This window comes from Mesoplodon bidens (assembly GCF_964165515.1).
Source record: "Mesoplodon bidens genome assembly, chromosome: 16".
NCBI lineage: Eukaryota > Metazoa > Chordata > Mammalia > Artiodactyla > Ziphiidae > Mesoplodon > Mesoplodon bidens.
Genome location: NC_138173.1, coordinates 2,448,309 through 2,462,942, shown reverse-complemented (window position 1 = coordinate 2,462,942; position 14,634 = coordinate 2,448,309).

The following is a 14,634-nucleotide window of genomic DNA, read 5'->3' as shown; positions in this document are numbered from 1 at the left end:
CAACTACCTTCTTTCTTTGTTTTACCTTCACACAGACAACCCTGGTCCTTTCTCACTGCTTCCCCTCTGTGGTTTTCACCTGGGCCTTCCATCAGGAAATAAGGGAAGTTGGCTTGACTTTCTGATTTACATGTGAGCCTTTTTGTACAAAGTGTGCTTTAAAAGTTTTCTAATAATGCCAAAAATATGAAATTCCAATTTTAAGATACCTTCCATGGTTGGAAGGAACACTAATGGATCTGGAAACTTTATGTTGTACAAATGTGATGAATTGATTTATATATAATAAGATTAAGTATCATTTTCCCTTCTTCTTCATCTTTACCTTTGTCTTATTATTGTTATTTACAAAGAGCTACATTTGAAAGTGTCTGTAAAAAAAACAGCAGGACCAAGCATGAGGAAGTTGGTGTCTCAGCTGGTACAGGTCAGGAATTTGTAAACCTTTGGTGTTCTTACCCTTGAAAGTGTCATCCCTGGGATATCAAATTATTTAAATTCATGCCTTCTCTCTTTAAATTATGATTTATACAGTGTTATTTAAGAGTCCAAGTGAGTTGCAATGACTAGTTGTTATAAGGAGACATCATATGGACACTTACTTAAATATGTATTCACTTTCGGCAGCTTTTAATTTATATTTTGGAGCCTGATTTTTCCCCCTAGACCCTTATAAACATATGCTCCCGGGCACTGTTACTAAAGCTTAACGTGGGAACCGGCTGTGGGAAACGGTGCCGGGATTGAGATGGATATTGACATAGTCACATCATCTACCTAAAGGGCTCACCTGGTAACTCACCGATCTTTCTAACTTGATTTTCAGGCATTACCTACTTGCTTGAGGACTTTAAAACAATCCAATCTGCTCAAATTTCTCTTTCTTTCTATTTTTCTTTCTTCCTTCCTCTCCCTCTCTCCCACCTTCTCTCTCCCTCCTTTTCTTTCTTTTTCTTTCTTTCTTTCTTTTTCTTTTCTTTCTTTCTTTCCTTCTTTCTTCCTTTCTCTCTCTCTTTCTTTCTCTCCTTTCTTTCTCTCTCTTTCTCTTCCTTCCTTCCTTCCTTCCTCCCTCCCTCCCTCCCTCCCTCTTTTTCTTTCTTTCGCTCCAAACATTTTTTATTGTGGTAAAATACACAAAGCATAAAATGTCTCATCGTAACCATTTTAAGGGTACAGTTCGGTAGTATTAAGTACATTTGCATTGCTGTGCAACAATCCCCACTATCCACCTCCAGAACTCTTAATCTTGCAAAACTGAAGCCCTGTCCTCATCAAACAATAACTCTCCATCACCCCTCCCTCCAGCCTTTGTCAACCACCATTCTACTTGCTGTTTCTATGAGTTTGACTACTCTAGGTACCTTGTATAAATGCAAGCATACAGTATTTTTCTTTTTGTAACTGGATTATTTCACTTAGCATAATGTCCTCAAGGTTCATCCATGTTGTGACATAAGTTAGAAGTTACTTCCTTTTTAAGACTGAGTAATATTCCACTGTGTGCCTATACCACAGTTTGCTCATTCATTCATCTGTTGATGGACTCTTGGATTTCTTCCACCTTGTTGCTATTGTAAATAACACTAAAATGTTTAAAGATATAAGGTTACCCCTTAACACTGCTTTCACTGTTCCCATAAGTTTTAGTATGTCTTCATTTTTACTCATCTCTAGGTATTTTCTAATTTCCATTCTGATTTCTTCTTTGATCCTTTCATTTATTGATTAAGAGCATGTGATTCAATTTCCATCAGTTTGTGAAGTTTCTAGTTTTTCTTCTATAATTGATTTTTTAATTCAAACCAGGGTGATCAGAGAAGATGCTTTGTATGAGATATATCTTTTAAAATCCATTGAGACTTAATTTATAGCCTAGCACATGGTCTGGAGATCTGGAGGAAGTCTTATGTGCACTTAAGGATAATGTTGCTGCATAGAGTGTCCTGTATATATCTGTTAGATCTAGTTGTTTTATTGTGTTGTTCCTTCATTATTGAGAGTGGGGTATAGAGTGAGAATAGCAATGGTAGAATTTCAAGAGTCATTGAAAAAATGTCTAATCTAGTCCAAAATTTTTAGAAAGTTAATGTCATTAATGTCTGGGTTAAACTATACATCCAGACACAGAGAAGAATACATATGTGAAACACTATATTTAATGAAGATATTCATTGAATATGAGGTTAAAATCCTCTTAGAATAAAGATAATCAGTACATAATTTGCATCGTATGATAAATCAAACAGTATCAGGAATAAAATATAAATTTCTGTACTAACAGGGAGATTTGTACTGCAAGAGGGGAAATCTTCCCTTTCTAAGTTATCAGGGTTTGTTGATAGGACTCCCCTTAGAGGAAATCCACTGATCTATTTGAGAAGAAAACTACAGAAGTCACAGAAAATATAGTAGTTTCAGAAGTGTAATTTTTAAAGAAAACTCAACTCAATCACTTTTTCAACTACAAAGCAGAGCTTTACTGGAAAAATTTCAAACATCAAACTAATTTTAGGAGTGATAATGCATTTTGTTTATATACAGGCTCATTGTTTTTACATTGTTTCTAGAGGAACAGATTTTACTTTCACACCTCTCAACATTTTTATTAAAAATTATTCTTTTGCCTCTCAGTGACTGAATAATTGTTATTTTCTGTCATCATGTTCCAGGTTTCTCATACTGAACTGAAGTGCTTTCCTTCATTAAGCCATAAAAAATCTTTCATTAAAAAAAAAGTCTCATTAAAAAATGTCTTCCATTCTTGTCTGAAAGAACCTTCTGCTTTAGGAGAATATTTGAATTTTAATAACAGTTTGTCATCTCCCATGTGTCATGATTGCCAATTAATTTGTAAACTTAGGGATTGAGCAAATGAAAATGTCTTGAGAAAGGTGTTTGTTTGATGGCATATCAGTGTCAATTCTTCCACACTGTTGGACCACCATTACCCAACTGGGCAGTGTTGCTTGTTAAACACACACACACACACACACACACACACACACAGTTGTCAACGAAGCCTTCTTATTATATAGAAATTTAAAAATATCAGGCTGTTTAAATGTTTACACATTTCACTTTGAGTCCTAATTTGTTTTTCATTGTGTCTACCTATTTTCCCTAGCACTATTTCTCTTATATGTAATCTTACAGGAGAGAATATTATATGTCCATGAGTTTTACGTTAGGCTGCTTTATAAGCTGTTCTTTTCAAGTCTTTCTGAAGGTTTGAATGTTGGAAGATATCATATTCATTGTTAGTCATTTCCTGCTTACAACAAAACTAAAATGTGGTTATAAAGCCTAAAGACAAACCTTCTTAAATATAACATGAATGAAATAAAAATGTATTTGTTCTAAACAGTAAAAGTACTTTCATAAGGGAAAGATGAAAATTCAAGAATTAGACTGGATAAAATTTTCATAGGGGTGAAGGATACAGACCTTAGAGCCAGACTAGACTGACTCAAATCCTTCATCTGTTGCTTGATCTCAGATTTTGGGCAAGATGCAGAACCTCTCTGAGACTTAGTTTTATCACTGGGTTGTTACAAGTAACCATTTAGTTAATATTTAGAAATTATATAAAAAACTGACTGGCATCATGCTATATTAGTGTTGGTTAAATAGGGTAAACAATAAATCGTACATATTCTTCATTTTCTTTCCACCCAAACTCAGCAATTCTTCTCTATTCAGTTTTCCAGGTGCTTTTTAAAGAATTACCATTAAATCAATTTTGATTCGCTTTATAATTCAATGGAAGCTCATTCTGACTTCAACTTCAACTTTCCGCAGTTACAGAACTGTGGTTCTGGTGGCTGTGGTGGCTCTGCCTGACACTTGCAAATACAGGACTGCTTTTCTGTGTTATTTGTTAGATATATAAAGCAAACATATATTTACTATTTTAAAATAAATATGAAACCCAACTTAAAATACTGATTACCATAATGAGTTGGTAGTTCTCATAATCTAAACACAATCAGTGTAAAAAGGAAAATTCATAGACATGCCAAGAGCTGCCTATCTTGGGTTCTAATCAAATGCTGTGAAGAGGAGAAGAAATTAAGAAAGTGAGAAAAATGGTTAAAAATAACTTGATGAAGACTAGGCCCTCAGATGAGGCGTATTTCTGGCAACGTGGGCTCTTCTGGGTAGCTAGAAAACTTTCACAGCAGAAATAACTAAAAATTTCAGATCAAATAAAATATTCATCATAGCTGAGCTTGAAAGATGGTAAGGAATGTGCTCAGATATTAAAAATAGAAATTCGATTAAAGGCACAGTTTGTGATGCAGCGCTCAGTTCTCACAGGAGGCTGTGGGACCAGCCAGGCAAGCAGAGCTTCCTTGTTTACCCCTGTGGCTGGAACAAGACACAGGTCTTGAGTTCATGCAGGATGGGAAGTCAGAACAGATTTCTCAGATGTGGGGGGACCCGCAAAAGCCACTCCCTTGCTGAAATGATGAACTGTTGTTAGTGCCTCAACAGAGACAAATGTTACAACAAACTTTTGAGCAAGAAAATCAAGGCCCAGAAAAATATATGCCTTAGAGCACCATTAGAAGTTCAAAACCAATACTGGGTTAGGGAAATTTACACATGTAGGAAAGACATTAAGAAAAACAAGAGATTTTGTTTAAGGCTGTGAACTTTATTGTAAACACCTTTGAATTCAGTGAGTGGAGTGTAGATTTGTAAAATAATGCCAATACTTTGTATCCTTCATGTTTATTTCAAAAGTATGTGTTTTACTGATTGTTTGGTTTACAGTTGGGGTAAAAACACATAACATACAATGTACCATCTTAACCATTTTTTTTCAGTGTACCGTTCAGTAATAAATATATCCACATTGTTGTACAAAAAATCTCTAGAATGTTTCCATCTTGAAAAACTGCTAAACCCATTGAAGAGCTTCTTATTCTGCCCTCTTCCTAATTCTTGGCAACCACCATCCTACTTTCTGCAGGGTTTCTAAGAGCTGGACTCTAGTGGACACCTCGCATAAATGGAATCATGCAGTATTCACCTTTTTGTGTCCAGCTTATTTCACTTAACATAGTGTCCTCAAAGTTTACCCATGTCATAGAATAAAACAGCACTTCCTTCTTTTTAAAGCTGCATAATATTCCATTGTATGAATATACCACATTTTCTTTATCCATTCATCTGTCAATAGACACTGAGGTTTTTGTCTACCCTTTGGCTGTTATGAATAATGCTGCAATGAACACAAGTGTGGAAATATCCCCTTGAGATCCTGTTTTCTTTTTTTTTTTTTTTTGGATAAATACCTAGAGGTGGGATTGCTGGATCAAATGATAGTTCTACTTTTAATTTATGGAATCTCGATACTTTGTCTATAAGAGTTGCATCATTTTACATTACCATGGACGGTTCACAAGGGTTCCAGTTTCTTCACATCTTTACCAACACTTGTTATTTTCTGTTTTTGTTGTCATTGGTGATGGTGTCAGTGTTAGTGGTTACCTTGGCTGATTCGAGGTGATATCTCACTGAGTTTTGACTTGCATTTCCTTGATGATTAGTGATGACAAGCACATTTCCATATGCGTGTTGATTATGCGTATGTATTTTTTGGAGAAATGTCTATTCAAGAACTTTCCCCACTTTTAAATCTGGTTGCTTGCTTTCTTCATTGTATAGAATTATAGGAGTATTTTTAATACATTCTGGATATTTATTTCTTATCAGAAGTATGATTTGCAAATATTTTTCCCATTCAGTAGGTTGCCCTTTCACTCTGTTGATAGCTTCCTTTGATGCACAGAAGGTTTTAACTTTGCTGTGGTCCCGTTTATCTATTTATGTTTTTGTTTCCTGTGCTTTTGGCCTCATAGCCAAGAAATCATTGCCAAATTCAATGTCATGGATCTTTTCCCCATGTTTCTTCTGGAAGATTTATAGTTTTAGGTCTTATATTAATTCTCTAATCCATTTGAGTTAATTATTGTATATGGTATAAGGTAAAGGTCGAACTTCATTCTTTTGCATGAGAATATCCAGTTTTCCCAACACCATTTGTACAAGAGACAGTTCTTTACCCACTGTGTAGTCTTGGCACCCTTGTTAAAGATTATTTGACCACATATGTGAGCGTGTGCTTTTTTGTTATGCTCACTTTTAAAAATAAATGTTTAACATTTTAAAATAGTTTTAGATTTACAGAAAGTTGTAAGGATAGTGCAAAGACTTCCTGTATACCCCACACACAATTTCCATTATAAAAAAAATCTCATATTACAATAGTGATTTGTCAGGATTAATAAACATACATTGATACAATATTCTAAAGTCCATACTTTATTCAGATTTCCTCAGTTTTTACCTAATGTCCTTTTCCCTGTCCCATCTAAGATAGTGTATTTCATTTATTCATGTCTCCTTAGGCTCCCCTCCACTGTGACAGTTTCTCAGGCTTTCCTTGTTTTGTTGACAGTTTTTAGGAGCACCATCAGGTATTTTGTAGACTGTTTTTCAATTGATATTTGTCTGATGTTTCTCTCATGATTAGACTAAACTCAGAGATTCTTCAGAGGAGGATCATAGAGGTAAAATGCCAGCCTCATCATGTTCTATAAAAGGTACCAATTACCAACATGACTTACTGGTGATGATGACCTTGGTCACCTGGCTGAGATAGTGTTTGTCAGCTTTCTTCAGGTAAAGTTCTCTTCCCCCTTCTTTCCCATAACTTACCCTATTGAATGAAGTCTTTATGCTCAGCCCACATTAAGAGGTGAGGGTTTATACTCTGCCTCCTTGAAAATGGAATGTGTACGTTATTTGGAATTCTGCACAGGAGATTTGTCTCCTTCATTTATTTATTTAGTCATTTATTTACATCAGTACATACACATGGATATTTATTTCATACTTTGGGTTTACTACATTGTATATTTCCTTGGTTAAATTTTCCATCTCTTGCTCTTTCACTTGGAGCTCTTTCACTTGGGTACCATGTTCTTTTGATGTGTCCCCATCATTTCTTTCTTTTTTTTTTCTTGAAGAAAGCTTTTTTATTTTAAGTAGTGTTAAGAAGAAAATGCTAAACATTCCCTTTTGTTCCCCAAAATTTGGTCACAGAATAGATGAAATCATGGTCTAGTCATTCTTCACCAAGTTGAAAAGAACAAATAATGGGTATGATGTGGGTAACTTTTCTTGGATGGCAGCTTGTCTACTGCTGGGTCATTACCACAGGCTCTCACTCTGGGGAAAGTCTAGCTGCAGAACTTGATCTCCAAATGCCATTCAAATAAGAAAAAATACAATACATCGTCACAGAGATGCCATCCTATTCCATGGCTCAGTTTCTCAGTAGTCCTTATATGCTACTTCTAAAGTTAGAAACAAGGCTTTGTGCCTTAACTGTAATGTGACGATCATCAATAAATACTTTGCTCAAGTAATACACAAACTAAAGAGCCCTCAATTTCTAAATGTATTCAGCTTGACTTGAACTTTGCTATTTACTAAGGTAAATTACCCACAATGATCTTTAGAAAATTATTTAGACATTGTTTAACTTATTATGTAAACATTTCAAATATAAATCATTAAATATGATGATGATGATGATGATAGTGATGATGATGATGATGATAGTGATGATGATGATGATGGCAGCTAAATGGGAGAACTCTGATACATATGTGTTCATCAAGTTTTCTAACTGTCAGAGTTCACTGTGATGGGAGAATACTGCCAAGCTTCTCCATGGTCTTAGGATACTTACATCATTCTCAGCACCAGCGCTAGTTTGAAAGAATACCTTCACTTACCACTTCATCAAGAATATTAAAACCAACATACTGATAATGATTTACTTGCTATTTTCTTAGCTTATTCTAAAAATTATGGCAAACAAAATAGTACTTTGCTTTTATTGCATTTTCATATGGATAGATCTATATATTCTATTGATAATACACTATATAATCCTTCAATATTTTAATAGCATCATTAGCAATCAAACTCCCACCTGCTTATATGCATTCCCACTTACTATGAATGAATCTGGATTATTTTATTACAGTAGTGAAAGTAGCAATGCATATACACAAATATGTCCAAACATTTTTGAGCACTTCCTTGCTTTCTGGAGTAACTACATGCTCCGGGCACAATGGGGTACTTCTGCTGTGATCTTGGTTGCATTTGAATATTCTCTAATCTGAGGCATGTAATCATTTCAAGGAAAAGCATAACAAGATGAAAACTTCAGAATTTTGGAATCATTCAGAGAGGAGTTCAAATTCTGTCCTGACTACTGCTATGTGACCTTGGGCATGTTACCTCTCCCCTCTTAATCTCAAAACTACCAAGAGCCCTTGTTTCATATTCGGGGCATAAGCAAAAATAACTATAGTGAAATTTTAAATTCAGTGTGTGTGTTTCTTTACCTAAAATTTTCTTTGAAAAACAAATGGAAAAATATTCATATATTTTAGCATTACTGAAATATCGATGAATGCTAAGCTGACACCTACTTGTGGAGAAATATGTTTCATCAATTTTATTTGAAATAATTTAAAAATCCTGACTAAAAGCTAAGAAATGATCCTAACTATATATTAGATAGCATTTTTTGTCAATACATAAATAAAAATAAATCATTGGCCAATAAAATCTACAACAGGGAAAGCACGAGAGCTTGACTTTAAGAGCAAAGTGACAATTCTGAGAAGTTGGAACATCTGGGTCCTACTCCAAGTTTAACCATAAATTTTTGTTTGACCATGACCATGTCATTTCTATTCCCGATTTTAATTTATTCAGCTGCAAAACAAGGATAATGTATCATCTATTGGTGTCTCTTTCATTGGAAATTCAAGAGTATGAGCTAGTGATTTAATGTGATATCAATTACCAAGATGAAGTAATATTAAGAAATAATATTTCTTGTTCTTATTACATATAAGAAAAAAATCACAAAATTACATTTTATTTTAATTCTTTTTGATGCAAATATTACTCCATCTGTTCTGCAGATTTGAGTTACCCTCTGGTGTCATTTTCTTGTTCCAGTACATTTTTGTTCCTGCCCATGGTGCTGTGCTCTTGTCAAATACATTTAATTTCTCTATGTTATAGCCTAACAATATAAACATATGCATATTGTTTTATACAATTGACCTGCTTGTTTTTAAAGTATTCCTTCTTGGTTTTGATTTTTAGCATTTTTACTTTGATGTTTATTGTCCTTTCATTTCTGATTTTTTTTTTTTTGGCCACATCGTGAGGCATGCGGGGTCTTTGTTCCATGACCAGGGATCGAACCCGTGCCCCTGCACTGGGAGCTAGAGTCTTAACCACTGGACTGCCAGGGAAGTCCCTCATTTCTGATTTTTATAAATGAGTTCTCATTCTTTCTCTCTCTCTCTTTCTGGGTCAAAGTAGATAAAAAAAATTTCACTTTTGTTGATCTTTTCCAAGAAGTAGTTTTTAGCTTCATTAGTTTACTTTATTGTTTTTCCCCATCCTGCTTCCTTTAGATTTAGTTTGCTCTTCTTTCCCCATTTCTCCAAGGTTCTGTTCATTTTTATTAACTATTATTTTTTTCTATTCTTCACATTGCATAATATCTATCATTCTACCTTCATGTGAGGTGAGTTTTTCTTCTACTGTTGAATCCCTCTGTGACTCTTTGAAAGAGTCAGATATATTTTTCAACTACAGAATTGCTATTTGGTTCCTTTTTATGATTTCTGTGTCTTTATTGATATTCTCTGGTGAGCCCTTGTCATCATGCCTTGCTCTGTTTCCATAAACTGGGTTTCCTTTAGTTCCTGGAACATAGTGAGAATGGCTGTGTCGAAGATCATGAGAAGTCTGACACTTGTGCCCTTTCTAAGACTGTTTTGGTCTCCTGCTTTTTTCCTGTTTATGGAACACACTTTCTGTTTCTTTGCATGTCTTGTTGAAGACTGTACATTTTAGAGAACATATTCTTTAAATGCTGGTCTGCGTTGTTATCTGGATTCTGAGCCCCCTCCTCCAGGGCTTTCTGTGTTGTCATTTGCTTGCTTATTTGGTCAGTGATGTGGCTGGCACACTTCAGTGGTGTCTGTTTCCTGCACAGTGTGCAGCTCTGACGTTTCCCCTCAGTGGACGCAGCGTCCTCTAGGAGTGAGAGTGTGTTTACAAGGTCTGCCTTCTCTCCAGCCTCTCTGTTAATCTGTCTGCCTGGTGGTATCACACCAGCTGTTACGCTCCACTAATTTTCAACTGATTGCTCTACTGTTTTCAGTAATTTTCTGGGACATACATTGTTTCACAGTCTGCTGCCCTTAAATCTGGGCCTATTTGCATGAGTCATCCTTGAAGTCATTCCTTGAGGTTTGTTTCCACCCCTAACTATCTCTTTTGCCAGCGCTTCCTGCTCATTTTCTCCGTGGTTTATGATGCGCCTTGTTGCTCTCATGGCTCCTCCTAATACTTTAACACCATAATCTCCATTTTTTGCAAGAGCGCCTGTACGTGTCAACTTTGCCACATCCCGTTTCAGATAAGTCAGCTTGCTTGAGGGGAGTGCGGAGCCCTCCTCTCTGCCTGCCTCTCCCTGTGCATCGCTGCTCCAGAGCTGAGGAGGACCACGGGCTGCATCTCTCAGAGGGACACTCTTGCTTTACGAGTGGGTCAGCGTGCTGGGAACCTTGTTTGCCCTGGACTGGGCTCTCAGGCCTGCGGTCCCCAGAGCCAGGACGGCTGGGGCCCCACTGTTTCTGGTCCCGCGCGCTGTGCACGACCATGGCCCTGAGCGCCGTGTCGGCTGGCAGGAGAGACCCACACTTCCCAGCCGCTCTCGCCCTCCAGCGTGACCTGGGGGCTGAGAAGTTTAGCGACCTGCTCCCCCCGTGGGGTCACCACCGCCCTCAACAGGGAACCGGCCGCAGCGGGAGCCCTGTGTCCACGCTATGCACATTCTGAACACAGCTTCTGTCCCGTGGGGCTGCAGGCGGAAGGACGGAGCAGATTCTGGCTTAAATGGCACAAACTCTTGCAGTTTATGTGAAACTTAATAGATTTTCCCGAGTAAATGTTTCTTCATTTGCTCTATGCTCCTAAGACAATTTCTGGAGACTTTAAATGCTTGGTTTATACCTCTACCTACCTACCTATCCATCTCTCTATTTATCATCTATCTACAAATTGTTTTTTAACTGCTACGGTTGTTTTTCTGGGAAGAGGGTCCATGAAGCATGTCAGACCTCCATTCCAGAAGCTCTCTCTTATATTATCTATTCTTAATTTGACTTTAGGATCTAAAATGATTGATTTTCATCCTGTTTTTTCTTTAGTATCTTTGTGTATGAATAGACGTTTATCTCTAAACACAGATATTTTTAGCTGCAGTTCACATACAAATTTTGTTGTATAATATCATTGTCCTATAACTCAGAATTTCCAAATATCTTTGTGATTTCTTCTTTGATATATGAATTGTTTAGAAATATATATTTTTTTAAATTCCAGACAGTTGGGGATTCATCTGTTTGCAGGGCAGCAGGGTCTTTTTTTACCCCCCATGGTATGAAGCCTGCTGTAAATTATGGGTCCTGCCATACTTAATCCTTCTTTTTCTCAAGGAAAAAGGTTAGTATTGGAAGTGAGGATGGTCTTTGTGGTCCAATTCATTCGATCACCCTACCTCAGTGTCTTACTCACTTTAATTCCAATACCAACTATCCTAAAACATACAAATGGGGTCACCCCATTTGTATGTACACCTGTACACCTGAAACTAACACAACTTTGTAAATCAACTATACTCCAATAAAGTTAAGAAAAAAAAGAAGTTTGTGTACTAGACGGAGTCGTGGGGTTCGCCGTAGTGATGTGTCCACGTGTCCTGAACCTGCCCCCGGGGTGGGGGGTGGTTGCCACCCCTCCCTGTGAGCCCCCTACACATGATCGGTTGTGCAGCCGTGAATATGCACCAAAGCCTTGTTTTGAAAATCACCTGTTATGATGCATGTCAGTATGTTCTTGAAAGTGTGAAAAATAAATGTAATTAATTTTTAATACAAGGGTTATTTTAGAGATCACAATCCTGTGTACAATATATGCAAAGGGTGTTTCAGAGGGTTCTAGTACATGCAGAAATCACAGAAGCAATCATCCCCTTCAGAAGTTAACAAAAAAGCCATCCGTAGCTAATGCATAGAGCTAGAAATGAAAATTCTCTGGCAAATGTCCGTGTCCTCTGTTAAGTGTGTCTACTATAGATGCACAGTCCTGTCTCACATACGGCTGGTGGGAGTGTAAATTGGTAACAGACTTTAGAAAACTAGCTGGTAGTATCTACTGAGGCTGAATATTCTTTATGATCTAATGCAGGAATTCCATTACTAGAAAAATACCCAATAGACACTGACACATATGTTCACCAAAAACATGTGTGAGAATGTTCACGGTTGCCCTATTCATAATTGTCCCAAACTTAAAAGTCCCCCCATGCCTGTCAGCACTTAAATGATGAGTAGAGCTGAGGTGTGTTCACGCAGTGGTGTCCAGCGTTGAGAAGAATGACCTGCAACTTCAGGCAACAAACGGAAATGAGTTTCAAAATAACACGCTGAGAAAAATATGACAAATATAAACACATTTTACTGTGGGATTATATAAAATATAGAAGCAGGTAAAATGAATCTATACTTTTAGAAGACAGGATGGCAGTTACCCAGATGGAGTGAGCTTGTGATCTGCAGGCAGCGAGAATCTTCCTTTTTTCCCGAGTTTGAATCTTGACGCTACTACTGACTAGCTCTTGACTTGGTGAACGAAGTTAAAACCTCTCCATCAATTTCCTCATCAGTAAAACGGAGATAATAATAGCCCTACCTTTTAAGGTTTTTAGAAGAATATCCAGCAAACAATGAACTCTCTATAAGATATAATGAGCTCTATATAATATGCAATGAATTATATATGACATTTTCTCTAGAATGTTTTCTAGACCAGGGGTGCTTGTCAAAGGGGCATCTAATTTATCTGTCACGTTTTTTTTTAAAAAAGAGTATGTTTAAATATTAATTTTAAATTAATTTTTATATATGAATACCAAACAGAAGAAAAACACTGTGTTTTAGTTGTACGTGCATATGAGTCTGAGGTTAAGTTTGGTTATAAAAAAGTAAGTATAAGTAACTAGCCCTTTCAGTAGTGAACAACTCTTGCTTAGCAAAAATACTGCTTCCGTTGCTACAAGGGGATTAAGTATAGATGTGTATTTTAAAACTTAAGTGATCTCTACACAGACACCTAGACAGAAAATTAAACTTCATATTGCGTTTTTGGTCATAAAGCAGGTTGGTTTTCCCTCTAATATATTGAGCGACTGAACATACAAACAATGAACAGACCATGTATGCCAAGAGAACTCTGACCCATGGCCTCAACGGCAAGGTCAAGGACTGTGGCTTCCTTATTTATTTATTTATTTTGGGGCCCCGGGGTTTTACCTGAGGACCAGACAGAGGAGACCACCCCCATAGGCGCCCCTCCTGGCCGGCCCTCTCCAGCCACCCCCCACTCCCACAGCACCGTGGGCATTGCAGCCTTTCCCTTTTCCTTCCTAGAGCTCGCCAACTCCTCTGCCTGACTCTGAGTCTCTGCCAGAACACAGGTGACCACTGACTCCTGGGCTACAGAAATCTCTGAATAAATAACCTTTTTCTGGTTCTCATTTGAGTGGTCTTTGCTTGTTTCTACAGAACTGACCACTGTTAAAACCGACCTGCTTGATGGGGAGGCATTTCAATTAGAGGAGAAAGCCGTTCTAGGGAATTCCTTCTGCTTTTTATTAAAGCCTTCGACTTTTCCTGGGGAAATCTCATCTCTCCTCCAGTTCTGAGTGCAGGTGATTCTATTGTCCCTCGGCTCTTATTTTTGTCACTAGCCTTTCAGCGCCTGAAGGAGGTGATGCAGTATGTCTAGGAATTACGTGTAAGAAATCAGGGAAGGGACTTCCCTGCTGGTGCAGTGGCTAGGACTCCGTGCTTCCACTGCGGGGGGCCCGGTTTCGACCTCTGGTTGGGGAACTAAGATCCTGCAAGCCATGCAGCAAGGCCAGAAAAAAAGAAAAGAAAAGAAAAGAAACCAGGGAAACTCATTTGAGGCAGGGTCTCTGCCCTATGTGAATGACTTCACCGCCCCTTTACTGCGCTCCTCCTCACTGGGGGGACGCCCACACCCTTGCTCTCCGGGTGTGCGTCTCTGTCCTGCTTCTGTCTTAACTAAACAAGCTGTTTCTCTGTGTGCTCTCCCACCTGCTGTGTTGTGTCTCTAATAATAAACTTTGTACCTGTTTTTACAGTTTTGTCTCCATGAGAAATGCGTTTTTCACTGGGGGCAAGAGCTGGGCGGGGGGGTTGGCTAGGATTCCTGGTTTTCATCCAGGCTCCCCAGGTTCAGTTCCTGGGCAGGCAATCAAGATCTCGCTTCACGTCACTACTCACTGCTGCCTCTCTGAGATCACTTTTGTCAAGTGTAGGGCTACGTGAATCTATGAGAGGCATTTCCAGTCCTACTGAGAGTTCATAAACCCATTTAAATCAGTAGGATACTGCTCTTCTGATGGGTATCAGAGACATGCCTGTTATG